Source organism: Herpailurus yagouaroundi, unplaced genomic scaffold, assembly GCF_014898765.1.
Source record: "Herpailurus yagouaroundi ecotype Mexico unplaced genomic scaffold, PumYag 28, whole genome shotgun sequence".
Lineage (NCBI taxonomy): Eukaryota > Metazoa > Chordata > Mammalia > Carnivora > Felidae > Herpailurus > Herpailurus yagouaroundi.
In genome coordinates, this window is record NW_024412376.1 from 127,772,109 (window position 1) to 127,796,030 (window position 23,922).

The window sequence follows — 23,922 nt, forward strand, 5'->3', positions numbered from 1 at the left end:
AATAAATAAAAACGTTGAAAAAGAAAAAAAAAATTATGTCTATATTCATGAAGAATATTGGTCTGCAGTTTTCCTTTCTGGGACTGTTGTTCTCTGGTTTTGGCATTAGGGTAATACTAGCTTTATAAAATGAATTGGGAAGGGTCCTTTCTTCTTCTATTTTCTGGTGGACATTGTGAAGAATTAAATGTTAATTCTTTAAACATTTGTTAGAATTTTCCAGCAAAACCATTTGGTCTGAAGATTTAATTTGGGGGAGTTTTATTTTTAATTAATTAATTAACTTATTTTTGAGAGAGAGAGAGGGCGCAGTAAGTGAGGGTGAAGAGAGAAGGGGAGAGAGAGAGAGAGAGGGAGAGAAAAGCAGGGCTCACCCAAAGTGGGCTGGTGCTCAGGAACCTGAGATCATGACCTCAGCCAAAGTCAGATGTTTAAATGACTGAGGCACCCAGGTGTTTAGGGAGTTCTAAAATTATATCTTCAGGGGCGCCTGGGTGGCTCAGTCGGTTAAGGGGCCGACTTCGGCCCAGGTCATGATCTCGCGGTCCGTGAGTTCGAGCCCCGCGTCGGGCTCTGGGCTGATGGCTCGGAGCCTGGAGCCTGTTTCCGATTCTGTGTCTCCCTCTCTCTCTGCCCCTCCCCCGTTCATGCTCTGTCTCTCTCTGTCTCAAAAATAAATAAACATTAAAAACAATTTTTTTTAAATTACGTATTCAGTCCTTAACAGTTACAGGTTTTCCCACTTATTTCATACTGGGTGAGTTGTAGTCATTTATACTTTTTAAGGATTAATCTATTTCAAATAAATTGTCAAATTTATGTGTGTTGAAAAAAAATATGTAATTATGTAATGGTGATGGATATTAATTAGACTTTTTGTGGTGGTAATTTTACAATATATACAAATACTGAGTCATTCTGTTGTGTTCCTGCAATGAATATTCAATTATTTTTCAACTAAAAATTATACGTATAGATTTGTTTGTAATGTTCATTTATCATCATTTTTTAATTTTTAATTTTTTTGAAAATTTTGTGTTGAGAGAGAGAGACAGGGGAGAGGGGCAGAAGGAGAAGGAGAGGGAGACACACACACAAAGAGAGAGAGAGAGAGAGAGAGAGAGAGAGAGAGAGAATCCCAAGCAGGCTCCACACAGCATGGTGCCTGACGTGGGGTACCATCTTTTTGATGTTGGAATGCTGTGTAATGATTCTGCCCTGTTTCATTCCTGATACTGGTAACTTCCATCTTTTCTATTTATCTTTGAGTTTTCCTAGGTGTTTGTCAATTTTATAATCTTTCTTAAAATTTTTTTTTTCAACGTTTATTTATTTTGGGGACAGAGAGAGACAGAGCATGAACGGGGGAGGGGCAGAGAGAGAGGGAGACACAGAATCGGAAACAGGCTCCAGGTTCTGAGCCATCGGCCCAGAGCCTGACGCGGGGCTCGAACTCACGGACCGCGAGATCGTGACCTGGCTGAAGTCGGACGCTTAACCAACTGCGCCACCCAGGCGCCCTAATTTTATAATCTTTCTAAAGAACCAGCTCTTTCATTGATTTTCTCCATTGGTTTTTGGTTTTCAATTGCATTGATTTCTACTTTTGTTTTTATTATTTGCTTCCGTTTGCTTTGGATTTATATTGCTCTTCTTTTTCTAGGTTCTTAAAATGGGAGCTTAGATTATTGATTTGAGAATTTTCCTATTTTCTAATGGATGCATTTACTGCTATAAAGTTCTCTGCACTGTTTAGCTGTGTCCCACAAATTTTGAAATGTTGTTCCACAAATTTTGATATGTTGTTTATTTTTATTCCACTTAGATCATTTTTTGTTTTCCCTTATGATTTCCTCTTTGATACATGAATTATTCACAAATGCATTGTTTAGTTTCCTGTTTGTTTGGAGATTTGTCTGGTATCTTTCTGATACTGATTTCTGGTTTAATTTTATAGTGTTCAGAACATATTCTGTATGAATTCAATTATTTTGAATTTGTTGTGGTTTGTTTTATGGCCCAGGATATGATCTACCTTGGTACATGTTCCATGGACACTTGAAAAGGATGTGTATTCCACTATAGGGTGGAGAATCCTGCCAAGTGTCAATTAGATCCTGTAGGTTGATGGTGTTGTTGGGAATTTTTCTATATCCTTGCTGGTTTTCTGTCTACTTGTTCTATCAATTCTTGAGAAAGAGGTGTCTTTACAATTCCAATTTAAATATAGTAATTTTGAGGGGCACCTAGCTGGCTCAGTTGGAGGAGCGTGTAACTCTTGATCTCAGGGTTCTGAGTTTGAGCCCCATGTTGGGTATAGAGACTACTTAAATAAATAAAACTTTAAAAAAAACACCTATCATAAAAAAATTTTTAAAAATATAGTAATTTTGAGTATAAATTTCTTTGTATAGCTTTTTTTTAGTGGGTGCTCTAGGTTTTACATTATATATATATATACACACATTATATATATATACATTATATACATATGTGTGTATGTACATTATGTGTATATGTACATTATATACATATATATGTATATTATATATACATTATGTGTATATTTACATTATATACATATATGTGTATATATATACACACACATATGTTTATATATATACACATACCAGCTTCTACTGGTATCATTATGTTATCAGTTTGAAGAAAATATAGAAACTTTATCTCCCTGGGACGCTGTTCAATTGGTTAAGCATCTGATTCTTTATTTTGGCTCAGGTCATGATCTCAGTTTGTGAGTTCGAGCCCCATACCAGGCTCCATGCTGACAGTGCAGAGCCTGCTTGGGATTCTCTCTCCCTCTCTCTCTTCCCTACCCCCTCTCTCACACGCATTCTCTCTCAAAATAAATAAACATAAAAAATAAATAAACTTTAGCTCCCTTTACGTACATTTACCCTCTTTTATTTAAAATTGTCCTGGGGCGCCTGGGTGGCACAGTTGGTTAAGCGTCCGACTTCAGCCAGGTCACGATCTCGCGGTCCGTGAGTTCAAGCCCCGCGTCAGGCTCTGGGCTGATGGCTCGGAGCCTGGAGCCTGTTTCCGATTCTGTGTCTCCCTCTCTCTCTGCCCCTCCCCTGTTCATGCTCTGTCTCTCTCTGTCCCAAAAATAAATAAAAAACGTTGAAAAAAAAATTTTAAATTGTCCTAAATATTTCTTTCATATACTTTTAGAACCATTTGGACAATGTTACAATTTTTGCTTCAACTATCCATTGTAATTTAGAAAAAGGAAGAGGAGAGGGAAAATCTATTGTCTTTACCAATATTTTTACTTACTGTGTTCTCTCTTCATCACTGATATTCCAAGATGTCTTCTTTTTCTGATTCCTTTTTGTTTGGAGAACTTCCATTAGCCATTCTTTTAGGGTGAGTTGGCTGATGACAAGTTATCTTAATTTTCCACTATCTGAGAACGACTTGATTCACTTTTTTTATAGTTTGTTTATTTATTTTTTAGTAATCTCTACACCCAACATGGGTTTCGATCTCACAACCCTGAGATCAAGAGTTGTATGCTCTTCCAACTGAGCCAGCCAGGCACCCCTCTCCTTCATTTTTGAAGGATATTTTTGGTGGGTATAGGATTGTAGGCTGGCTGGCCATTATTTTACTTTAACACTGAAAACTGTTGTGCTACTTCCTTCTTCACGGTTTCTGTTAAGAAATCAGCTGCCATTCGAATTGTTTTCCTTCCATAGGTAAGATGTCATGACTCACTGGTTTTAAGATTTTTTTTTGTCTTTAGTTTTTTTTTTTTAATTTTTTTTTAATGTTTATTTATTTTTGAGACAGAGAGAGACAGCATGAACGGGGGAGGGTCAGGGAGAGAGGGAGACACAGAATCTGAAACAGGCTCCAGGCTCTGAGCCATCTGCACAGAGCCTGACGTGGGGCTTGAACTCACGAACCGCGAGATCATGACCTGAGCCGAAGTCGGACGCTTAACCGACTGCGCCACCCAGGCGCCCCTTGTCTTTAGTTTTAAGAAGTTTGACTATGATGTGTCTTAGCAAGGATTTCTTTGCCTTTATCCTGTGTGAAGTTTGCTTAACTTCTCGATCTGTAGGTTTACAGATTTTGTAAAATATGGAAAGTTTTCAGCTATTATTTTTTCAGTGCTTTTTCAGCCCTGCTCTCTTTCTCCTCTACTAATACTCTGAAGACACAAGTGGAAGATCTTTTGTTATGGTCCCAGAGGATTGTTCATGGATTTGCTTTGTTTTGTTTTTGTTTGTTCAGACTGAGCAACTTCTATTGCTCTCTCCAGTTCACTGAGTTTCTATATTTCATGCATCCTGCTGAAGTCTATCCATGGAGTTTTAAAACTTTAGGTTTTGTATTTTCAGTTCTAAAATTTCCATTTGGTGAATTTTTAGGTCTTCTACTTCTTTGCTGAGATTTTCTATATAAAAAAAATATTTGTTTCAAGTGTGTGTGTAACTGCTCATTGAATCAGTTTTTTTTTTTTTTAATTTTTTTTTTCAACGTTTATTTATTTTTGGGACAGAGAGAGACAGAGCATGAACGGGCGAGGGGCAGAGAGAGAGGGAGACATAGAATCGGAAACAGGCTCCAGGCTCCGAGCCATCAGCCCAGAGCCCGACGCGGGGCTCGAACTCACGGACCGCGAGATCGTGACCTGGCTGAAGTTGGACGCTTAACCGACTGCGCCACCCAGGCGCCCCTCATTGAATCAGTTTTATGATGGTTGCTTTAAAATCTTTTTCACAAAATTCTAACCTCTCTGTAATCTTGGCTTGGTGTCTATTAATTACCTTTTTTAAAAATTCAGTTTGAGATCTTGTTTCTTGATATAGTAAGTTATTTCAATTGAAACCAGGACATTTGGGGAATTATGTTATGAGATTCTGGATTGTATTTAAGCCTTTGTTTTATCTGGCTTCTTCTGACACTACTTTGGCAGAGGAAGGTGGAGGGGCACCTGTCTCTACCAGCTACCAGTTGGAGTTAGAAGTTCGGGTTTCCCACTCTTCCTCCATTGACAGTCAAGGGAGGTGCTTCCCATTACTGCTAGGTGGGGTTGGAAGTTCCACTTCTCTCCTGGTTTTCAGTGACACCTCCCTGGCTGAGAGGGATAGGAATTTCCTGTTACTGCTCCCCACGTGACTTCCAGTGACACTACAGTGTGGGGATATGTGTGGTCTCAATAATTGGTTTTGTATTCTTGTTTGAATTTATTGCGTAAATCCATTTTGGTTTTAAATATGTACAAAATACTATAAACATGAATAATGTATAACAAGTTTTATATTTACATATAGTTAAGTAAATTAGGATGAAAATGTTTTGTTTATAGTGACAAAGCGGGCAAAGACATGAACAGACACGTTTCTTTTTTTTTTTTAATGTTTTTATTTATTTTTGAGACACAGAGAGACAGAGCATGAACGGGGGAGGGGCAGATAGAGAGGGAGACACAGAATCGGAAGCAGGCTCCAGGCTCTGAGCTGTCAGCACAGAGCCTGACATGGGGCTCAAACCCACGAACTGTGAGATCATGACCTGAGCTTTAACCAACTGAGCCACCCAGGTGCCCCAATAGACGCTTTTCCATAGAAGACATCCAGATGGCTAACATTAAAGACTCTCAACATGAACAGATGCTCCACATCACTCATCATCAGGGAAATACAAATCAAAACCAAAATGAGATGTCACCTCACACCAGTCAGAATGGCTAAAATTAACAGATCAGGAAACAATAATGTTGGCAAGGATATGCAGAAAGGGGAACACTTTTGAACTGCTGGTGGGAATGCAAACTGGTGCAGTCACTCTGGAAAACAGTATGGAGATTCCTCAAAAAATTAAAAATAGAGGACCCTACAACCCAGCAATTGCACTACTAGGTATTTATCCAAGGATGCAAAAATGCTGATTCGAAGTGGCCCAGGCACCCCAATGTTTATAGCAGCACTATCAACAATAGGCAAATTATGGACAGAGCCCAAATGTCCACCAACTGATGAATAGATAAAGAAGATGTGGTATATATATATATATATATACAATGAAATATTACTCAGAGATGAAAAAGAATGAAATCTTGCCATTTGCAACAACATGGATGGAACTAGAGTATATTATGCTAAGTGAAATAAGTCAGTCAGAGAAAGATAAATACGACATAATTTCACTCATATGTGGAATTTAAGAAACAAAACAGATGAACATAGGGGAAGGGAAGGAAAAATAAGACAAAAAAACAGAGAGGGAGGCAACCATAAGAGACTTTTGAATGCAGAGAACAAACTGAGGGTTTTTGGAGGGGCGGTGGGTGGGGGATGGGCAAAACGGGTGATGGGTACTAAGGAGGGCACTTGTGATGAGCACTGGATGTTATATATAAGTGATGAGTCACTAAATTCTACTCACAAAACCATTATTACCCTATATGTTAACTAACTTAGATTTATTTATTAACGTTTATTCATTTTTGAGAGACAGAGTGTGAATGGTGGAGGGGGCAGAGAGGGAGACACAGAATCCAAAGCAGGCTGCAGGCTCTGAGCTGTCTGCACAGAGTCTGATGTGGGGGCTTGAACTCACGAACTGTGAGATCATGACCCGAGCCCAAGTCAGACGCTTAACTGACTGAGCCACCCAGGTGCCCCAACTAACTTGGACTTAAATAAAGTTAAAAAAAAAGAATGTTTTGTTTATAAGGGCTTTCTACTTTACTCCAGTTTGAGAAACACTGACGTGGGTGATAACATGGCCTGATGCCCAAATCAGGAGTCTCTGGAGATATTCCTATTTCTGCCCAGGTTGTTTCACCTACATGAAAAGACAGAAGGAGCTGGGGCCCTGACACTATGGACATCATGCCAGTGTGACACTAACTTTTTATAGACAAGGGAAAAGTAAGCTCCTACTAAGGGCTCTATTAGTTTCCTACTGCTGCTGGAACATATCATCACAAAGTTACCGCTTTACAACAACACAAATGTGTTCTCGTACAGCTCTAGAGGTCAGCAGTCCGAAAGCAGTTTCACTGGGCTAACATCAAGTTGTCAGCAGGGCCGGTTCCCTCTGGAGGCTCTAGGGCAGAATCTGTTTCCTTGCCTTTGTCAGCTTCTCGAAGCTGCCTGCAATCCTTGGCTTGCAGTCCCTTTGTCTTCAAAGCAAGCCATGTAGCATCTTCCAACCTCTCCCTTGCTCTCTGTCCTCTGTTTCTCTCATCACGTCCCCTTTTCTGACTCTGAAGCTCCTGCTTCCCTCTTGTAGGACTCTTGTGAGTCCTACACTGGGCTCATCTGGATAGTCCACAATAATCTACCTATTTTAAGATCCTTCACTTACTCACATCTACAATGTTCCTTTTGTCATATAGGTTAACAGATTCCTGGGTTCTGGGGATTTAAGATGTGGACATCTCTGGGGGTCGTTATTCACCTACCAAGAGGGGATGCTGTTAATTTGCAGTTAAAATTTTAAAACTAAAATTTTAAATGACTGACCTTTTCACCAGAATGTAAGCTCCACCATAACAGGGAGTTTGTCAGGACGGTTCACCAATGGTTTCTCGGCTTTCTGCTAACGCAGTGATGGTCACGTTTTCCCGACTGTCACTGTTGAGGAGGCAGCTAGGTAGAGAGCATTCTAGGCAGAAGAAACAGCAAGTGCAAGACATCAGGGCATAGTATACTTTTTATTCATACTTATAATAATATAACATTTGATGTGACATAGCTCATTTTATCTCAATTCTCATGAACTATCAAGTCGTGGATACACTGTACCCATTTTTTAATTAAAAATTTTTAAAAATGTTTATTTATTTTGAATTATTTTGTTTATTTTTGAGAGAGAGAGAGAGAGAGAGAGAGAGAGAGAGAGACAGAGTGAGCAGGGGAGGGGCAGAGAGAGAGGGAGACACAGAATCTGAAGCAGGCCCCAGGCTCTGAGGTGTCAGCACAGAGCCCGACACGGGGCTCGAACTCACGAACTGTGAACTGAAGTTGGAGGCTTAACCGACTGAGCCACCCAGGCGCTCCTATACTGTACCCATTTGAAACACTATTTAGATACTAATCCCAAACACAAACTGGTCAAACCCTGAGGGTTTCACTCAGTATGTTTCTCATCTTTACCTTTGATTCTGTTTCTTCTGAATGTAAACTGGTTTTACATCTGTGCCTTCTTTTCTGACTCTGCAATTTAAAAAGTTTTTGCTTACTATTAAATCAACATAAAAACATTATACAAGGAATTGTTTTTTGTTTTTAAACCCATGATCCATGATTAAACCTTTATTTTCTCTGGCACACTTGCATGGTTTAAGCGTGCAAAATCCAGAGTCCTACTGCCTTATATTCACATCCTAGCTTTGCCACTCACTAGCTGTGTGACTTTGGGCAAATTACTTAGATCTTCTCTGCTTCAGTCTCCTCATCCGTAAAGCAGAAATAACAACTGTACCTACCTCACACAGCTGTTGTGAAAATTAGATGAATTAATCTAATGTACTGAAAACGGATCCTGGCACACAGGAACCCCTCAAAAACTATTAGTCACTTTTCTTATTTTCAACCCAACAATTTTCTATGCACATAATTTTTATTTAATTGCAATAATAAAACATAAAACAATCATAGGATACATAAAGCACTGTATTCTACTTTTTTCATTTAATGTTCATAAGTTTTCCTCTACATTCCTATATTATTATTATTTTAAAAAAAAATTTTTTTTTTAACGTTTATTATTTTTGGGACAGAGAGAGACAGAGCATGAACGGGGGAGGGGCAGAGAGAGAGGGAGACACAGAATCGGAAACAGGCTCCAGGCTCTGAGCCATCAGCCCAGAGCCTGATGCGGGGCTCGAACTCACGGAGCGCGAGATCGTGACCTGGCTGAAGTCGGACGCTTAACCGACTGCGCCACCCAGGCGCCCCTACATTCCTATATTATTAACTTAGATACTTTAAAAAAATTTTTTTATCCATTTATTTATTTTGAGAGAGAAAGAGGCAGCACAAGTGAGGGAGGGGAAGAGAGGGAGGGAGAGAGAGAATCCCAAGCAGGCTCTGCACTACCAGCACAGAGTCCGATGCGGGGCTTGATTCCACGAAGCCATGAGATCATGACCTGAGCCGAAACCAAGAGTTGGACACTTAACAGAGTGAGCCACCAGGTGCCCCTAACCTAGATACTATTTTTAGTGACAGCCTGACATTCCATACTGTCGATAGTTTTGGCTTAAACATTTCCTTGTTGTTGGGCATTTAGTTATTGTATTATTTTTAGTTACGATCTCAAAATCATGCTTTGTATACGATGCTTTTTCTTTCTTTTGAATGATTCATTTAGCAACTGTTCCTAGGAGTATAATTCTTGATTTTGTGTCCAACATTTAAAACTCCATGGGGCGCCTGAGTGGCTCAGTTGGTTAAGTGTTCAACTCTTGATTTCAGCTCAGGTCATGATCTCATGGTTCGGCAGATGGAGCCCCACGTTGGGCTCTGCATTGACAGCATGGAGCCTGCTTGGGATTCTCTCTCTCTCTCTCTCTCTCTCTCTCTCTCTCTGCCCCTATACCCCTCCCCCCCCCCATTAATAAATAAACTTAAAACTCCTTCTTACAGGAGATGCCTCAATGGCTCAGTAGCTAGAGCGTGCAACTCTTGATCTCAGGGTTGTGAGTTCAAGCTCCATGTTGGGTGTGGAGCATACTTAAATACAAAATACAAACAAAAACCCCACAAAACTCTTTCTTTCCTTCTACATAGTTCCAAAGAAGCAACACTTTCAGTACATGATGGAAAGAGAAGCAGACATATCATATTACCACAGTGAAGTCATTTTCATGTAGGAACAGACTCCTGATAAATAACTGATAAGGTCTATAGTATTATCATACAAACATGTATGATATTATCATGATATTATCATGATATTATCAACAAACATGTATTATTCATGTAGGGTGGGTCAGGTCCCTTGTGGTTAGGAAGAAAGTTATAAAAGAAAGCCAGAGACTTAAAAAAAAGAGTGATGAGCTCCAAATACAAACATTTTATTTACAAACCTTCCAATTCAGTGTCTTTTAATGCACAATGTGGAATCTTTGTGCAAGTTAAAAAGAGGTATTTTCTTCACTCAAGGAACTAAAATTATGTCAACCTGATACTGGTCATCCAAACATACAAATTTTATAGAAGTCATGGGGATATCTTGTAAGAAGGAAGTCCTTGTCTGTAAGAAGTCTACATAAATGCCTTTGGTTTTTTTTGTACCTCAGCATTATTTTAAAATAAAGAAGACAGTAATGATGCGGTTGGAATCTTCTGTTTGGAAACAGAAGGAGGAAGTCTGAGTTATATAGGCTTCAACTTTGCTTTCTGTTTTCTATTAAAACTACTGAACTTTTCACATAAGAAATAATAGAGATTAAACTTTTTTTTTTTTTAGCCCACCACATCCTGAGTTCAGTTTTACACCTTTTCATCAGTATAGCTAAAGTTCTATAAAAGCCTCTCTTGCTGTCTTTATCTGTTTCTTTTTATCAACACTCCACTGAAAACAACTGCCAGTACTCTATACTACATGCTTTGGGTACGATATACCTGTGGCAGCCACCTACCTAAATTGAGAACGTAATGAGTGTCTTTTTTTAGGCAACAGCAAAACATTATGGAAACTACCCCAACTATCACTGATAATGAATTCTGTTACTGGGATATTCTGTTCACAGATCAGTTCTCCCTGGTTTTGAGAATTAAGACGGGTAATATAGACATTTTACTGTCTTTTTTATTTTTAAACTTTATGAAGGGGTAAGAAGGGTCTAGGTTTGTTGCCCTTTCAGTCAGACTTCATCAACTTTGAAAATCTCATTTCCATTAAGTCAGAAATAGGAGCCACCAGAGTCACCTGGCGAGCACAGGCAAAGTGATTTGGAAATCAGTTTGTTTGGTCACCATGACATCAGTTAACCCCTTAAGACAGTGGCTCTCTTACCTTTGGGCGTCAGTCCATTTGATGGAAGTGTTAAGTGTGTGTGTGTGTGTGTGTGTGTGTGTGTGTGTGTGTGTATGAGTTTTTATTGGAGAAAACCAACCTTATTACTATAACAAATAATTATAACTCTCTTTCCACACACACACACACAATTTTTTTGTTCTGTTTTGTTTTGCATACAATTTCAGAAGGTTCCTTACGTCTGCTCCCTCAAAGAACACCTGCTCTGGAGGAAATTATGTTGACTAGTCAACAGTAGTTTCTGAATGGGTAAGAGGCAGGAGAGGTGGGGGCTGGGACGAAACAGTGGATCACAAAAGAGAAATTTTACTAGATTCATTCTGAGTGCAGGTCATTATGCTCAAGGCCCCCACAAGAGGGAGGGAGGATTTGGAACCAGAAGGCCTTGTGCTCTCTTCCCATCCCTCCCCTTTCCTAACTAACGACTTAGCCGAATTATTAAACTTCCCAACCTTTAGGTTTTTTTGTATTTTTTCCCCCCTGTAAAATGAAATCTTGTCAGACTTCTTAGGGTTTATTGAATGCTTGAAGGAGAGTCCCAGATAAGCATGAGCTTGTAACTATTAATGTACTTGCCTTCCCTTAGCTTCATCTTCAGTTGAAGATGCCTGTCCCCTTGTTCAGTACCCAGCTCCACTGTCACCTTCCCAGAGGAATCTCCAGGACGACCAGGTGGAAAGTAGCCTCCCTCTCCCCCTCACTCTCAATGCCACCACCCTGCTGTATGACTATAGTCAACACATCTCATATGTGCAGTGGTTTCATTTTGAACTTGCTTCTTGTCTTTTCTCCCCTCAAACTAGAATACAAGCTCCTTTGAGGGCAGAGCCCTCCTCTTGTTTTCCCCGGGCCTGTAACAGTTCCCTGCACACGGTGGGCACTCAGATTCTGGTGTCAGGATGGCAGTGGTTTAGAGGGCAGACTCCAGAGGAGGACGATCTGGATTTAGATCCCAGCTTTTCAGCTTACTATGCTGAGCGACATGAGGTTGGTTATGTAACTTCTCTGTGCCTCACTTTCACCACATGTAAAATGGGGGATTCTGATATAGCATATACTTTATAGAAATGGTAATACATGTAAAGTACCAAAACAGAGCCTGGCACACCGTAAGTCTTACATAGGTGCTGTTTTCTACTTTTCAGTGAGTGAGGCAAGTGTTAATACATTAACAGTCAATGCACGTGACCTTGTAAGTGTATCAGATGTGCTCCGATGCCTCAGGTTTGACAGAAAAAGACTTACTCTTTTCATAAACCTCTTGCTTCGCTCTACTGCACCGTGCCATCCACCTGGCCCGCCACCGCTTAGCGGAAGGGGAGGTGCGGTTCCTAGTTCCGACAGAGTCCCCAGTCACCCACAGGTGGCACTGCTCGGGGTTCTCCCGGGGCCGGGGATGTCCCAAACCTCGCGGGGCGTTTCTCCCGGGGTAGGAAGTCTGGGCCTAGGGAAGCCCAGACTTACCTGAAACTCCAGCTGGGTCTCAGGAGCCGGGACGCGCGTCCAACCCACTCCCGCCTCCAGTCTCAAAACCGCCCCAGGGCTCGTGGGAACCGGTTGCTGCGGGCAGAAGCGAGCGGGGGCGGAGCGAGCGGGGCGGGGCGGGGCGGGGGTGGGGCCTGCGGGCTCCGGGCGCCGAACTCCGCGGCGCCCGCGGGACTTCACACTGTCGGCGGCTCCGCGCACCCCGCGGGCTCCAGCCAGGTAAGGACGCCGCGCGCGCGGGTTGGCCGGGCCGGCCCCGGGACTGCGGGGATCCGGGCAGGAAAGGGTCGGGACCGGCGCGAGGCGAGAGGTGGCTTCCACGAGCCCAAAGACTGGCCTTCCTGGGATGAGGAAGATTTTATCCCTAACGCGGCGTGGTGAGCGCGGGCCCGCCACGCCAGGTGAGGGACCAGGTCCCCTTGGGTCCGGGAAGAAGGGACAGGTGCGCGCTCCCGCGGAGTCGCACCTTCCCGGCGGCCCGCGCCTCCCGGCCCCTCGAGTTCAGGCGTTGGCCTCTCCGGAGGAGCCCCCGCCCCCTTTCTTTTCGGGTCCCAGGGCTCAGGCCGCCCCGCGGCAAGTTCAGCGTTGGGTTCGCTTCCCAGCTGCGCAGCCAGGTTGGTTCGTCCTCTCTGGGTGGCAGCACAGCCTCCATTGAAAGTTGGCACCATCGACGGAGACATTCCACAGTTGTACGTGTCCGAGTGCCTCACCCCACCAAATTCACTTTTTTTTTTTTTTTTTTTTTTTTTTTTTAAATCTGGGAAATTGTTTGAATCTTGAAAACAGGGGTTCGGTGACTACAAGTATTGGAAAAACTAGGATCTTAACCTGGGAGTGTGCGCTTTTCTTGGATCCTAAATTTCCTTTTGATCTGAAATTTTTTTTCAAGGAAGAATAATAATGTGTTTCTGTGTACCAGGTTCAGAAACAGTCTCATCTGTTGCCATTCTTTGGAAACTGGAATATTTGATTAGAAGAGTTGACCTCAGTGTCAACTGGGAACAGGATGGGCTGGTGGCTGAGTTTGAAGGTTATCCAAAATAGTTGAGCGTTTTGAGCATATACCCTGTATTTTTCCAGTGAGTGCCCATTTTCCTTTTAGGAAATTCTGAGAATTTAATCTCTTTGAGATGAGTCTCCCCTAAAGAGCTGAGGTGGAAAAAACAACCTCAACAAACCAGTGGGTTTCCCAATTAAGTTTAGGATGTAACAGGTTGGTTTGTGACCCTGGTAGTTCCTTAGTCGGCAAGAATCACATGTGGGATGGAATATCATGATTTATATGGAGAAAAGAAAGTATGTTGTAATTTTTTCATCATGTACGGAGAAGTATTTTTTTAGTTCAGTTCCATTTTCAGTGTTTAGGAAAGACCTATACTTTCCCCATTGCTCAATTAATCTGATCAATACATCACTATTGTTGGCAATTCATGATGCTTACTGCAGTGTATTTATGTTAGTGAGTTTGAGTCTTCTCATAAGGGTGTGTATGTTTGCTTTTTGGAACTGTCTAGGGCAAGTGTTGGAAACACATGCAAATCAGTGCTGTGCTCTAGTTGGCAAAACCTTTGCTCCACATAGGTCTTTGAACTAAAATTTTCACAACTCCCCAAATAGAAACGAATATAGAATACTCATGTATGCTCTAGCACGTTTAACCTGTTTACTTATTCTGTGCTAAGCCAGTCATCATGTTATTTCAGCAGATGGTTACTAAAGGGCAGGGGCTATGTTTGATCAAATCATGGTCAAGCTCAGAGAATGGTAACCTTTGCTCTGTAAAGTTAACCCTTGACAGGGTGGTTGGAAGGGTTATGCTTGGGGAAGAATTGTTGGTCTCCCTGCCTTCCTCTGCATATCCAGAGTGCTAGGAGACTGAGCCTTGGGTCTCTAAGCACACCTCTGCTTACAGGTTCCTCCAGGTTGGCTGGGTTGGTGCCTCCTCTCCCTGCCTGGCTCTTCCGGTTTTATGCTTCCACCCCACTCCACCCCTCCCTGGATTCCTACCCTTAGGGAGAATTACCTTATTGTTCAGGGCAGAGAGACTAGGTCCACATAGTTTGCACAGGGGTGTTGACCCTCAGCCTAGTGCAGGGTCCCCCGAGGATGTTTAGTAAATATCTGTTGAGGACAACGTCACTTGTTTTAGAGTCCTTATTCTCTCTTGTTATTTAGTCTACAGAGGTGAAAAGGAGTGAGGTTGAACGCAGATCAATCATTTTAGGGGCCAGTTGCCTTGGTCAGATTAGTGTAGTAAAGGGGACATTGGAGTCTGTTAGTGAAATTAGCTCATGGTTGTTGGCAATTGTAAGATTATCCTGTACTATGTGATTATGCCATGAGAATAGCTTTGTTGAAAAGAATCCCAGAAGAGAGGGGCTTATTAGTTATCTCCACCTGGACTTGCCTTTTTGTCTCTGCCCTAGATCAACCACTCCTTCCTTGGTTGGATTATAACTATTACCTTTCCCACCACATTTGGTTGCTCAGAGCTCAGATGACCACAGCCATTGTGGCCTAGATGTAGAAAATTACATTTTCTATTGTTTGGGAAAAACAAGGATGGCATTTTGCCAAATTCCATGTATATATATGGAATATATATATATGTGTATGTATATGTATGTATATATACATATACATACATATACATATGTACACACACATATACATATATACACACATATACATATATACATATATGTATACATGTGTACATATGTATACATATATGTATACATACGTATATATATATGTATATACATTTAAGCTTTTTAAAAATGTTTATTAGTTTTGAGAGAGAGAGACAGAGAGAGCGAGCAAGCATGAGTGGGGGAGGGGCAGAGAGAATCCCAAGCAGGTGCCATGCTGTCAGTGCAGAGCCTGATGCAGGCTTGAACCACGAAGTGGGATCATGAGCTGAGCTGAAATCAAGAGTCGGATGCTTAACCAGACTGAGCCACCCAGGCACCCCAGTTTTAAACTTTTAATCTAAATTAGACTTCTCTCTTTCTAGAAACAACCACATGTAATTCTTTGAGCTGGTTATTTTGGTATTTGTTGCTTATAGTTGCTACTTCTTGAGTTTTGCAGTTTGAGGCTTTATCTGTTGACTTCCCACTATGGAAGAGGATGACGTGGCTCCCTCTTTTCCTCTCACCCCCCCACCCCCACCCAACCACAGCTTCCCTAATTTTCCATCCTTGCAGTGGTTAAACAGTAATTTTGGTTAGATCAATGTACATAGCTAAGCAGAAAACAGCTCTTTGTTTTCTTTGGAGTTCATCATTGCTTTGTTTGTTCATTTACTTAGTTTCTTACGTCTTCATCGTTAATTCTCTGGCCAAGAAATCTCTTGGCCAGATTTCTGAAACTTGCCTCAGATGCATCAGGTATTCTGCCAATTTCATTTTCCTGAAGTTGTCCCTGAGCCTCCTGGCTTGCCCTAATATGGACCAGTTCACCTCTACACATGGGACACAGTTGTCACCCTGAGGACTTCCTTTCGTCATCATCCTGGGGATCCCCATCATTTCTCTCCTCTTAACCTGTAGTGCATGTCCTCTCTGTCTTGGTAGAGTCCTTTGTTTTGATAGAGCATGTTCTCAAGGAGCTTCTTGGAAAAGATGGATGGATATGTATTTTTTTCTTGATGGTGAATGCCTCTAAATAGCTGTTTTCTACTGACAATTGATAGTTTAGAATTTTAGGATGGAAAATTTGAAAGCATTGTTTCATTGCCTTCTGGGTTGTGGTGTTGCTATTGAGAAATTCGGAACTGTTCTGATTCCTTAATTTTTGCTGTAATTTGCTGTACAGTTTACAAACCTACTGAGTCCTTCATGGAAGTTCATAGAATTTTCTCTTGGCCTCCATAATCCTGAAATTTCATGATGTTCCTCCTTAGTATGGGTCTGCTTTCATCCATTGTGCTGGGCTCTTTGAATCCTGAAACTTATACCCTTCAATTTGGGAAGTTTTCTTGAATTAACTCATTGATAATTTCCTCCTCTCCATTTTCTGAGATGTGTCTTTCAAAAACTCTTATTGTTTATATATTAGATATTTTGGACTAGGCCTCTAATTTTCTTTCCTAATATGTGTCTTTTAATTTCTTGGTTCTGCTTTTGGGGTGATTTTTTTTTTCAATTTTATCATCTCATCCTTCCACTGAGTTTTTAATAAGTATAATCATATTTTTAATATTTTAAATTAAAAGCTCTTTGTTTTCTGAGGGTGTGTGTGTGTGTGTGTGTGTGTGTGTGTGTGTGTGGTACATTGAAAGGAAGGAAAAATTCTTCTCTACCCTCAAGATCTTCTAGCTGGACTAAGAATTAAATTTAAATCAGACAGATTAACAAGAGAAAAAAAAAAACAGTTTTATTCCATATGCACAGAGGCCCAATTATGAAATTGAGACCTGAAGAAATGATGAGGCAGGCAGGCAAGCAGGCAGGTTTTTTATATTTTTTAGACATAGAGACAATAAATCTGTGAGGAATTGACAGGACAAAGAAAATTTGGGAACTCCAATTAGTAAAGAATTCTAAACAGAATTTGGGCTGTGGTAGTAAATGAGTAAAAAGTAACCAGGGTTGTTTATAGAACCTTCTGGGCTCTAAATTTCCCATCTCTGGAATTAAGGTAGTCTTTTTACCTCCTGATGCAGGGAGGGTACCTTTCACTTGGGAGATTTATTTCCTGCTTTCAAGGGACAGAGGAGGGTCTGGTGTTCTTGCTGCATAGGCTGTCTCCTAAGTAACTTTTATTTAAAATAATCAACATGCCAAAGTGGCATATTTGGAGGTGGCTTGCCCTTGGCCCCTTCCATATCTATTTCTTGCTTTTATTTTATGGTTTCAGTGTCTTATCTCTCTGCGGAGTTTAATTTTTTTGAAAGTTTTTTCCTTCCTTCACAGACTCAGTTTCCGCATGTTGCTTTTGTCTGTTGATTTGTTTAGGTCTCTGTCTTTCCTGTTAGAGACTTTCCTCATGTTCCTCATACCCTTTTGTTGTCTGCTCACATTTGAGTGGGGGATTAGGAGCTGAAGTTGTGTGTGGGCTTGTTGACCGGGAATTTCACTGTCAGGTGATCTGGCTGGGGTTTTATTTGGCGAAACTGATGTCATTACCTCTTGGGCCACTGAGAGTCCTCAGAAAAGGCTCTTCCACTCTTTTCCTGGACAGTGATGGAGAGCTTGGCTGCCAGTGATCTGGGAACTAGGTGGAGAAGAAGGCTGGAAGTCTCAGCATCCACATGTTCATATAACCCCTCCTTGGTGTTTCCAGAACATCTGAGCCATGCCTGATGCACCCCATTCCAGAGACCCCCTCTTTTACCCTCTCTGGGAGAGGAGGTGGGGAAGACACTCCAGGTGTTTTTGCAAGGGTAGGCAGGCGGAGATCACCTAACTGCTCAGAAAGGCTGAAGGGATATGGGACATCCAACTGCTTTTTAAAGTTCAGTTGTCTTTATTTTAGCCCACCTCTCTCCCCGCAGGGGGTCTGCCTTGCATTATGTAGCATTTTGAAGATTCTGTCGTACATTCGGGTTGTTTCTTGACTTCCCTTCACCCCACCAAAATGTTTTATTATTTTCTCTTCTGTTCCCTCCATCTTTGTGGGTTTATGCATTAAAGAAAAAAAATCATTTTTTTTTTTTTTGGTCATTTTATTGAGTTTTCAGGAGGGAGAGAAGGTGGAAGGTCTTGTTCAATCTGCCATTGGTGCCTTCAGCAATCTCCACTGAGAGACTAGTGTGGTTCAGCCATGACGTTATGCTGCTCTTTTCCTGCCTTTACCAACAGTAAACGTTCCTTGACCAGTCCAGTTATATTCTTTCACTGAACCCCGTTTAGACCTCAGATTTCTTCTTCTGCCACTCTCAGCATCCACCACCAACTAATCACAGTTGTCATGGGAGGCAAAATCTCCCTCTAGACCTAGCTTGGGTGATAATATAGTGTACTGGTCACAAAGCCCTTGTTTCCATTTCTCCAATTCGCTTTGTTGAGGACTCATTCTATCCCCTTGGCCTCTGATTACCTTTCAGTGAAACTCCTCTTCAGATGTTTTAATCTGAAAGGCAGGCCTGGTGTCGTTGGTGGCCATGTGGCCTCGATGGAAGTTATCATCATTTCCTTCTGGAGGCCAGTTTATCACACAGTTGCCTTACTAGCAGAAGCATCCTCACTTCCTCTTTCAAAGCTCATGTCTTTCTTGGAATGTGCACCCAGTTCCTGTTTCTGGCTGGGCTGATCAGAGATGACTGATCTGTCCAGTGCCTCATGGATGGTCACAACTTCCCTAACCCCCTTTTACCAACTGAGTCATTCCTTAGGCTTTAATTCAGTGTGCAGCCTTCTGTCCCAGTAGCTTGACAGCATCAGCATGACTTTATGCTTAACACAGAGGAACGATGACAAGTCAACTTCCACTAAAGGAGGAAGAGCATCGTTCCCAGACCATCTTATCTGTGCAGAAAAAGCAAAGCTCTGTACTCCCAAGATGGCGTCTCTGCACTGGGAATACAGAAAACACCAGTGCTTGCAATTGCTAATTGGAGTGGGTACAGGAGTGATTTGCTCTCTGGGGGATGACAGTAAAGGATAAGATGGTTAGAAAACACCATTCACCTGGAGCCCACCAGGTACCATTGTGAATGAAAACTTGGCCAGTGGAAATAGCTACAGTGCTCATTCTTCCATCTGTGCTTCCACAGCCATCCTTCCCTTTTCTAAGTAGAACCTTGGAAGCCATTGCAACCGCTCTTCCCGCGCAGTAGTTTTTCTCTAATGTGTTAAGTGCTTCTCTGAATTTCTTTTCGTCTTCTTAGCTAGTTTGTAAACTCTCCTAGGGAAGAGTGCAATGCCTAACAAATACTTGATGAATGTACCAAATGAATTTTTTTCCAGATAATTGTGGACACTTGGCAGTTAGGGGAGAAAAAAAGATGTTTGGTCATAATTATTCAAGTTGGACCCAATAACCTAAATTCATTAACTTAAAAAAAAATTTTTTTTTTAATATTTATTTATTTTTGAGAGACAGAGCATGAGTAGGGGAGGGGCAGAGAGGGAGACACAGAATCCAAAGCAGAATCCAAGCTCCTAGCTGTCAGCATAGAGCCCAGTGTGGGGCTGGAACCCATGAATTGTGAGATCATGACCTGGGCTGAAGTCAGACATTTAACCGACTGAGCCACTCAGATGCCCCATTAAATTCTTGATTAGACTCTCACTTCACTCTGTCTGTCTAGACTGAAACATAGAGCATTCCATTTAAGTTTCCCCAAGTGTATTGTTTTTTGTATTATTTAGAAATATTTCTCATTGGAAACATTTTTTAAAAATTTAAATGTTTATTTAATTTTGAGAGACATGTAACTACATGGCATTTGTTTTTGAAAGTTAAAGCTTTTTGTTTTTAAGTTTATTTATTTGTTTTGAGGGGGAGAGCAAGGGAGGGACAGAGAGAGAGAGAGAGAGAGAGAGAGAGAGAGAGAGAGAGGGAGAGAATCCCAAGAAGGCTCCCCACTTGTCAGTGCAGAACCTGACATGGAGCTCGAACTCACAAACCATGAGACCATGACCTGAGTCAAAATCAAGAGTCAGATGCTTAACTAACCGAACCACCCAGGTGCCCCTTGAAGGTTAAAAGCTTTTGAAATGATTAGCTATAGATTATCAAAGTGACAGACTTTAAATTGTCTTCTACTGTATGAGATACTTGTAATGAACTGTCAAATATCCTACTCCCTTTATCTTTAATTTTTGTGAAACCCTAGCCTGATTGCATAGGAAAAGATTTTAGCTTCTTCTCTTTATCCTGAATAGAGTTCCAACAATGTCTTCCTGTTACTATTTCCTTGGAAAGTCTATGTCCTCATGTATCCCCCAATATTATGTTTCAACCACAACATGTGGAATCTTCACATGACTGCCCCCAAAATGAAATTGTGGCTTTACTTTTCCCTACAAAGGAGTGATTTAAACGTTTATTTTTCTGCAGATATAATTTAAGTGTGCAGTAAAGTTAGTTTTGACCATTGGGGTTATTTTGGGTCCAAAGAAGGCAGTTGGCTTTCTTTTTATTTTCCTGCCTTGACTGACAAAAATGCCTGATCCTTTAACCATGCAGATAAACAGAAATAGAATTTAACTGAGTTATGAACGTAGTTAGGCATATAAATTTAAGTATGAATGCTTTTTAATTTTTTTAAAAGATTGTCAACTTATTTCTCACATATTTAGATAAGTTATAGGAGTCTTGCATTAAAGAATTCTTATTTATAGGGTCTGGGGTTGTAGCTGAAAGAGCTTTTTGAGCTCAGCTGGTGATGCGTCCTCCTGCCTCACGTAGACTAAGGATAAATCTCTGGATGCCACAGGGATTCCTCAACTCCCAGTATGCTCTTTGGATTCTCCCTGCCATCATTAAACATTTTTTTTTGTTTTGTTTTATAGAGTTTCATATATTCATTGTTAAAAAATATAAACAATGCTGAAGCTTATAAAGAAATTAAAAATGACCCCAAACCATTCCAGACAGAATCTTGGTGAACACCCCTTCGTCATCTCTATCATCATTTGACTTTTTAAAGATCTTCAGCAACTTTCTAGAAAATAATTAACTTAAGGAGCATTGTGTGCAACTGTTTATGTAACTCTAAATTCTATAATTTTTATATATGTGTGTGTACGTATATGCATATATACATACACATACATACATGTATATACACACATGTATATACATACACACACATACATACAATTATTTATGAGGTTATAATTAGTTCAGGCATAAAGTTCTTTGGGTAACATTATTTCATATAGGTATTTTTGTAGGAATAATTATCATTTTTAATAAGTAGGTGATAGTCTGTCCTATGAATATACAACGGTATTTTGAAGCACTTCCCAATTGTACAATTGGGGTTGTTTTCTTTTTTTTTTTTCTAAGTAGTGTTGCTATACTATCCCCTTTTGGGGATTATTTTCTTGGGGAGTATTTCTCGAAATTTCACTCTGGGATTGAGGATTTCTAGCTTCTGTTAATCATTGTCAGAAGGACACAAAATGATAATGTGAAAAAGTTCACTAGCTGTATCAAGTTATCTCAAGTTTCCGTTATCCTCTATTTTGAACTTTTAGATCAACAGTATCTACTTTGTGTGAAGACACAAGGTTTAGCTGGAGTTATTGAGGCCATGTGATGTACTAGGTTGTAGGTCAGATAACAAAGCCCAGAGTAACCCAACGGGTCCATTTGCAGAGGCTGTGTTCTGGGTGGTAATGTCTATGGCCTCCTTTGATCTTGTTGGATGTGGTAGGAAAAGTGTCTAGGGATCAGTAACAAAAGGTGGAGAGGTTGTTATGGTATCTGTGAAACAACATTTGTCCTCAGTACCTGGTCTAGGGTTCATGAACCTTTCTGTAAGCAGGGGAAGGCATCACACACCTATAAGGAGCTCCAACCCTCCCACCCATTTCCCCATTCTTGGACTGCAAGAGGAAGTAGGAGGGGCAGGGCAATGAGCAACATTAGGGAATTTTGCATTAATATCTTTTCTGGGTAAAGAACTCGGGGTAGAGGACAATCCTATTCAGATTTTTCCCTTGACATCTTCCTGTCTAATGTCTAAAGCCTGGGCTAGAATTGTAAGTCAGCTATTAACTGGCGTTATGTTCCCAGGCCTCAGGTTTTCCACCTACTAAGCAAAGCATAATGACACATAATCAACAGTCTACTTCAGAAAGATTCATGGCCCAATGCTTATAAAGGACTTTGAGCTTTTCAGAGTGTTTTATACACATTCATGTATGATGACATGGCTTGCTCTGTTTAGCAAAGGGCATCTATATTATGCCTGTTTTAAAGATGAGAAAAGTGAGCCTCGTAGAGGATAATAGCTTGCTGAGAATCAGAGGGTAAATTTAATGTACCTTCTACAGAATTTTTCTTGGATTTTGTGGAACTAGTGGAGTCTAAAATTCTACATGAGCATGTATGTGTTGGAAAAGTGGGTATTACAATTTTTAAGCAAATACAACCTTTGTGGGGGTAGGCATAGGCTACTCCTTTGTAAGGGGGAATTGTGTTTGACATTCAGTGGAGTTCTTGAAGGGCATGAAATAATTATGGAAGTTAGGGATAAACTGTGATTTTCAAAGTAATGTGGAAAAGTCTCCACACACAGTCTGTTAAATAAATTGAGTCAGGGGGAGTTTGGGAGAAATGCTTTGTCCCCAAAACAGTGGGGTCGGTAAAGACAGAATAAAGGCTTGGCGTAGATGAACATTTCCTAGAACGCAAATGTGAGTAAACTAGTCTAATTATTATTATTTTTTTAAAATAAATGATGTAGAAGAGGGAGTGCACAGTGTAAACTCCAAATTTACAGTCAACATGAACATATTGGGACATTAAAAGGCCTAACTGCTGGTCTCGGGTCTATGCAGTGGTGATGAGTGCATTTAGGTAAAATGAGTCCATGTGTATATGCAGATGGACATTCCAGTTTTTTTACTCAAGAAAGATTCAGAACTCAGGACCCCTGAGATCAGGAGTTGCATGCTGTTCCGACAGAGCCAGCCAGGTGCCCCTGTAAACTCTTAAGAGATTCACTAAGTGTACAACTTGGAACAAAAAAGCTAACTAAATCTTAGGTGTTGTTACAGATAATTCAGAAATGTCATTTTACCCATTTTCATGTTTCAGCATCTAAGATAGTTTCATCAGCGTACCTTAAAGACATAACACCTAGAGAAAAGCAAATATATCTATTGGTGGCACGGACTATTGAGTAAAATATCCCCATTGATTTCTTCGGTCGAGAAAGATAAAAGCTGAGGAGATGTATGGACAAGGGTATGACCTCTTATAGCTCAGTGATACAGGAAGGCCATTCATTTGCACCTTCTTTATTCCCAAATAATACCCCACCTGCCCCCAATAGTTAATGTTTTTGATCACAGATGATGTGCCAGGCTCCATGTGGAGCTCTTTACATGTCTTAGCTCATTTAACCCAGGCTACAACCCAATGAGTGGGCAAGGTCATTCCCAACATTCTTCAGTTGAAGAGCCGGGAGCTCAGAGGTTCAGGGAGATGTGGTTTTAGCGGTGGAACCAGACATGAGAACAATGCAGTCTGACTCCAGAGGGTACTTTTATAGCTCTACTGAGTATACATGCTGAGCTACGCTCCTCTCCTCTTATTACTTTCTGTCCTGGTAAAGAGAAATGGACAACCTAGAAGAAACCATGAAGGCCTGCTTCAAACGAAATGAAAGCAACCAGTTCTTCTGGGTATCACTCCAAGCCCCTGAATCCTGAATATCCTAAGATGTCTTTATAGCAGCACCATTGGATGGAAATATTCTGTGAGCCAGATAATTTGAAAGTT

At 40.9% G+C, this 23,922-nt stretch overlaps 1 protein-coding gene and 1 long non-coding RNA gene across 3 annotated transcripts in view; one reads left to right on the plus strand and one right to left on the minus strand.

The window, feature by feature from the left end:
- LOC121036122 (uncharacterized) overlaps positions 1-12,615 on the minus strand; it is a 64,603-nt gene extending 51,988 nt beyond the window's left edge. The window contains exons 1-2 of the long non-coding RNA XR_005793252.1: positions 12,493-12,615; positions 7,506-7,647 (exon numbers count right to left, since the gene is read on the minus strand). This is a non-coding gene — a long non-coding RNA (uncharacterized LOC121036122). The remainder of the gene's footprint in view (positions 1-7,505; positions 7,648-12,492) is intronic.
- A 28-nt stretch (positions 12,616-12,643) lies between these two features.
- The window catches only part of TEC (tec protein tyrosine kinase), a 126,597-nt gene continuing 115,318 nt past the window's right edge, over positions 12,644-23,922 (plus strand). For both annotated transcript variants that reach the window (XM_040484251.1, XM_040484259.1), the window contains exon 1: positions 12,644-12,732. The gene's annotated coding sequence lies outside the window, so the exon portion shown is untranslated. The remainder of the gene's footprint in view (positions 12,733-23,922) is intronic.